General features: G+C 40.8%; 1 non-coding gene across 1 annotated transcript; it reads right to left on the reverse strand.

Moving 5' to 3' along the window:
• Positions 1-2,926: 2,926 nt before the first annotated feature.
• On the reverse strand, positions 2,927-3,037 carry LOC119470215. Its single transcript, XR_005199104.1, has one exon. It is a non-coding gene; the product is annotated as a U6 spliceosomal RNA (small nuclear RNA).
• Positions 3,038-6,135: the final 3,098 nt, after the last annotated feature.

Here is a 6,135-nt window from a genome sequence, read left to right on the forward strand (position 1 = left end):
TTTATGTAGGTTGTGAATATTTTACAAGTCTGTGGCTTGTCTTTTACTTTACATGATTCCTTATAAAAGCTTAAAAATGTTTTAATGTGGATTGGGTGTGGTGGCTCATGCCTATAATCCCAGCACTTTGGGAGGCTGAGGTGGGCAGATCACCTGAGGTCAGGAGTTCAAGACCAGCCTGGCCAACATGGCAAAACACTGTCTCTACTAAAAATACAAAAATTGGACGGGCATGGAGGTGTGCACCTGTAATCCCAGCTACTCAGGGGGCTGAAGCAGGAGAATCGCTGGAACCAGGGGGACAGAGGCTGCAGTGAGCCGAGATTGAACCATTGCACTCCAGCCTGGGTAACAGAGCAAGTGTCCATCTCAAAAAAAAGTTTTAATGTGTTCATATGTGTCAGTATTTTCCTTTATTGTTTGTGCTTCTATTTATTTACAGTTAACAAATAAAAATTGTATCTATGGTGTAACAACATGATGTGTGTATATATATATATGTATGTGTGTGTGTATGTGTAATGGCTAAAGTAATTACCATATCTGTTATCTCACATACTATCTTTTTTTTTTTTTTTTTTGAGACAGAGTCTCCCTCTATCACCAGGCTGGAGTGCAGTGGTGCGATCTTGGCTCACTGCAACGTCTGCCTCCTGAGTTCAAGCCACTCTTCCACCTCAGCCTCCTGAGTAGCTGGGACTACAGGCATGCACCACAATGCCCAGCTAATCTTTTGTATTTTAGTAAAGATGGAGTTTTTAGTACAGACGAGGTTTCACCATGTTGGCCAGGATGGTCCTCAATCTCCTAACATCCTGATCCGCCCAACTCGACTTCCCAAAGTGCTGGGATTACAGGGGTGAGCCACGGTGCCCAGCCAATTTTTGGATTTTTTTTAGAGATGGGGTTTCACCATGTTGCCCAAGCTGCTCTCCAACTCCTGTTCTCAAGCGATCCACCCACCTCAGCCTCGCAAAGTGCTGGGATCTCAGACACTGCAGCTGGCCAGCAACTTTCAAGTATACAATGCATTGTTATTAACTCTAGTCATCATGTTATACAATAGATCTCCTGAATTTATTCTACCTACCTCAAATTTTGTATCCTTTGACTAAAGCTCTCCAATCCCTGTCCCCTACACCCCCAGCCCCTGTGCAACCACCGTTCTATTCTCTGCTTCTGCAATGAATTTTATTTTATTTATTTATTTTGAGTCAGGGTCTCATTCTGTTGCCTGGATTGGAGTGCAGTGGTGTGATCACAGCTCACTGAAGCCTCAAACTCCTGGATTCAGGAGATCCTCCTGGCTCGGCCTCCCAAGTAGCTGGGACTATAGGCATGCCACCATGCCTGGCTGAGTTCCAGGCTGAACTCTTTAGGTTCCACATATAAGTGAAATCGTGTTATTTGTCTTTCTGTGCCTGGTTTATTTCATTTAGCATAATATCCTCTAGGTTTATCCATGTTGTCACAGATGACAGGATTTCCTTCTTTTTAAAGACTGAATAGTATTCCATTGTGTATATGTACCATATTCTCTTTATTTATTCATTGATGGACCTTAGGTTGATTCCATTCTTGGCTATTGTAAATAATGCTGCAGTGAATATGGGAATGCAGATATCTCTTCAGTATACTTAGTTCATTTCTTTGGATATATACCTGATAATGGAGCTACTGGATCATATGATAGTTATATTTTTAATTTTTTGAGAAAGCTCCATTCTGTTTTCCAAAATAGGTGTACAAATTCACATTCCCACCAACAGTGTGTGAAGTTTCCTTTTCTCTCCACATCCTTGCCACCACTTGTAATCTCTTGGTTTATTTTTATTTTTATTTTTTTATCAGAGCCATCTTAGCAGTAAGAGGTGATATCTCGCTGTGGTTTAAATTTGCATTTCTAATGATTAGTAATATTGAGCATTTTTTTAATACATCTGTTGGTCATTTGTGTGTCTTCTTTTTGAGGAACGTTATTTCAGACCCTTTGCCAATTTTAAAATCAGATTTTTGGCTGGGTGCAGTGGCTCATGTTGGTAATCCCAGTACTTTGGGAGGCCAAGTCAGGAGGATCACTTGAGCCTGGGAGTTTGGAATAAATCTGGAAAACATAGGGAGACCCCGTCTTTAGAAAAAGCTTTTCTGAATTAGCAGGGCATGGTGGCATGTGCCTGTGGTCCCAGCTACTTGGAAGGCTGAGGTGGGAGAATTGCTTGAGCCTGGGAGGTGAAGGCTGCAGTGAGCCATGACTGTGGCACAGTATTCCAGCCTGGGCAACAGAGTGTGACACCATCTTAAAGTAAAAAAATCAGATTTTTAGTTTTCAACAACTCTTGCTATTGAATTTCTTATATAGGGTCCAGCCCTATAGGGTTTTGTGAGCCCCTGCCTGTTGGTGCGGAAATGAGAAACTGTAGAAATAACAGACACAGACAAAGAGATAGAGAAAAGAGAGTTTGGGCTCGGGAGTCCACTGCCAACCAAAGTGCGGAGACCTGCAGTGGCCCCGAGTGCCAGGACACTCTGACTTTTATTGAGTACAAAGCAGGGGGCAGGGAAGGTAGGGTGAGGCAATGGTGGTCGGTGATAGGGTCAGGTAAACCATGTGTCTCAAGATAGGGGGCCCAAGACTTTCAAGTAGGAGAGGCGAGGAAAAAAGCTAATGCGTCGATGCTCTTTGCGTATATGTCAGAAATATTAAGGACATTAAGATTATATTACTATTATTAATTCTTTTTTTTTTTTTTTGTCATCCTTGCGCNCCCTTTTCTCCTCCTCCTACACTGGAAGAGGCCTTGGAGGTCTAATGCAAGTCTTGGCTGTGTTGCTAGTGAGAATAATGAAAATAAGATCTGCTAGCACGTGCTGAGCACCTGCTGTGTGTCGGCACTATGCTAGGTGCTTTTCTTTTCTTTTTTTTTTTTTTTTTATGGAACGCTTCACGAATTTGCTTGTCATCCTTGCGCAGGGGCCATGCTAATCTTCTCTGTATAGTTCCAATTTTTTTTAGTATATGTGCTGCTGAAGCGAGCACATTAATTCTTATCTTTTAAGAAAAAAAGAAACCAGGTGCAGAAGCAGGGCACGAGAGCAGACATGGAACATGACCACTGAAGCACAGCATCACATAGAGACAGTTAAGCCCCGGGAAGTCTGCGGGCTTTCCTGACAGTCGTCAGGCCTTGCCACACGAGCTTGGAGAAGCGGAGTTTTCTCCTAACTCCCCCAGGAAGGAGATGTCTTGGTCATTTTGGACATTTCCTTCCCTAGCTGGCTAAACAGCGAGCGCTTTCACAACACTGGCACTGCCACACAGCCGAGGCGCCCCCCCAGCAGCCCTTATGCAGGCGTGACAGAGGGCTTAGAGCATCTTGCCTTAGGATCACTTTGTTCACAATGTCACCTCAGTTCCATGCTTCATAACCTGATAGTCATTAGTAAAATTAAAGGTTATATTGAGTATATATCTTTATGATTATAGGTAACTATAAGATTATATATAATTATATAAAGGAATAACTATGTGCCTACATTTCTAAGTCTTTTCTTTATTTTTTTTATTTTAAAAGACGGGGTTTCACCATGTTGGTCAGGCTGGTCTTGAACTCCCAACCTCAGGTGATCCACCCGCCTTGGCCTCCAAAGTGCTTGGATTACAGGCGTGAGCCACCACTCCTGGCCTCTAAGTCTTTTCTAAATCAATATTATATGAGAACAGGCTGAGGCTTCAGATCCTTGCCATGACACTTGCGGGGCTTCCCTCCTACATCTTATATATTTAAAATATTCACCCCTTGCTAGATGTATGGTTTGCAAATATTTTGTCCCTTTCCGTAGGTTGTCTGTTGATTGTTCAGAAGCTTTAGTTTGGTGTCCAGAAGCTTTCGTTTCATGCAATCTCATTTGTCTATTCTTGCTTTTGGGGTCCTATCCAAAAAAAATCATTGCCCAGACCAATGTCAAGAAGCTTTTTTCCTATATTTCCTCCCCCTTTTTTTTTTTTCAGAATCTTGCTCTGTCTCCAGGCTGGAGTGCAGTGGTGCAACCTTGGCTCACTACAACACTGCCTCCCAGGTTCAAGCGATTCTTCTGCCTCAGCCTCCCAAGTAGCTAGAACTACAGGCACCACACCACCATGCCCAGCTAATTTTTGTATTTTTAGTAGAGACCGGATTTCACCATGTTGGCTGGGATGGTCTCGATCTCTTGACCTTGTGATCCACCCGCCTTGGCTTCTCAAATTGCTGAAATTACAGGTGTGAGCCACCGTGTCTGACCCTTTTTTGTCCTGTATTTTCTTCTAGTAGCTTTACAATTTCAGATCTTGTGTGTAAGTCTTTAATTCATTTTGAGTTGAATTTTTTTTTTCTTTTGAGACAGTCTTTCTCTGTCCTTCAGGCTGGAGTGCAGTGGCATGGTCTCGGCTTACTGCAACCTCTGTCTCCCAGGTTCAAGTGATTCTTGTGCCATAGCCTCCCGAGTAGCTGGGACTATAGATGTGCACCACCACCCCTGGCTAAATTTTGTGTTTTTACTAGGTTTCACTATTTTGGCAAGGCTGGTCTCAAACTCCTGATCTCAAGTAACCCACTGGCCTCAGTCTCCCAAAGTGAAGGGATTACATATGCGAGCCATTGTGCCCAGCCTGAGTTGATTTTTGCATATGAGGTGAGATACAGTCTAATTTTATTCTTCTACATGTGGATATGCAGTTTTCCCAAGACTGTTTATTGAGACGACTGTCGTTTTCCCACTGTGTGTTCTTGGTATATTTATAAAGGATCAGTTGGCCATAAAATGTGTGGATTTACTTCTGGTCTCTATTCTGATCTTATATGTCTGTTTTTGTTCCAGAACCATGCTTTTTTGATTAGTACAGCTTTGTAGCAGTTTCTGAGATTAGGTAGTGTGATGCCTCTAGCTTTGTTCCTTTTGCTCAAGATTGCTTTGGTCATTTGATCCTTGTCTTTTGTGGTTCCATACGAATCTTAGGATTTTTTTCTATTTCTGTGAAAATGTCACTGGAATTTTGATAGGGATTGGATTGAATCTACAGTTTTGGGTAGTGTGGACATTTTAACAATATTAATCTTTCCAATCCATTAACATGGAATATCTTTCCATTTATTTGTGTCTTTAATTTCTTTCTTCAGTGCTTTATAGTTTTCAGTGTACAGATTTATCACCTCTTTGATTAAATTTATTCCTAAGTATATTTTTGGATGCTATTGTAAATGAGATTGTTTTCCTGATTTCTTATTTGGTTGGTGCCTTATTAGTGTACAGTAATGCTACTGACTTATGAATATTGATTTTGTATCCTGCAACTTTACTGAATTTATTAGTTCTAATAGTTTTTTTTGGTGGTATCTTTAGGGATTTCTCTATATAAGATCATGTTGTCTGCAAACAGTGACAACTTAACTTCCTTCCTTCCAATCTGAATGCCTTTAATTTCTTTTTCTTGCCTATCTGTTCTGGCTAGAATTGCTAGCACTTTTGAAGAGAAATGGTGAGATGGTCATCCTTGTCTTCTTCCTGATCTTAGAGGAAAAGCTTTTAACTTTTCGCCGTTATGTATGATGTTGGCTGTGGGTTTGTCCTGTATAGGCTTTATTGTGTTGAGATACGTTCCTTCTATGCCTAATTTGCTAAGAATTTGTATCATGAAAGGATGTTACATTTTGTCAAATGCCTTTCCTCCATGTATTGATATAATCATATAGTGTTCTTCATTTTGTTAACTGCTTGTACTTTTAAAATTTTGTATAAGAAACCCTTCTCTCCTCTGATATCATCAATATGTAATCTTATATTTTCTTTGAGAAGTTTTCAGCTTTGCTTTTCGTTCTAGCTATCTGGAATTTACTTCTGGGTAGCATATAAAGTAGAATCTATTTTTTGTATATTTGTTTGGATAGCCAGTTAACTCAAAACCATTGAACTTTCCCACTGATTTATGTCACTTTCATTATACACCAATTCTTGTATTTTTGAGGGTCTGTATTAGTTCTTTCTTGTTCTGCTATAGAGAAATACCTGAGACTGAGTAATTTATAAAGGAATTCAATTGGCTCACAATTCCACAGGCTGTATAGGAAGCATGGTTGGGGAGGCCTCAGGAAGCTTACA

Source organism: Cebus imitator, unplaced genomic scaffold (assembly GCF_001604975.1).
Source record: "Cebus imitator isolate Cc_AM_T3 unplaced genomic scaffold, Cebus_imitator-1.0 Scaffold24, whole genome shotgun sequence".
Classification (NCBI taxonomy): domain Eukaryota; kingdom Metazoa; phylum Chordata; class Mammalia; order Primates; family Cebidae; genus Cebus; species Cebus imitator.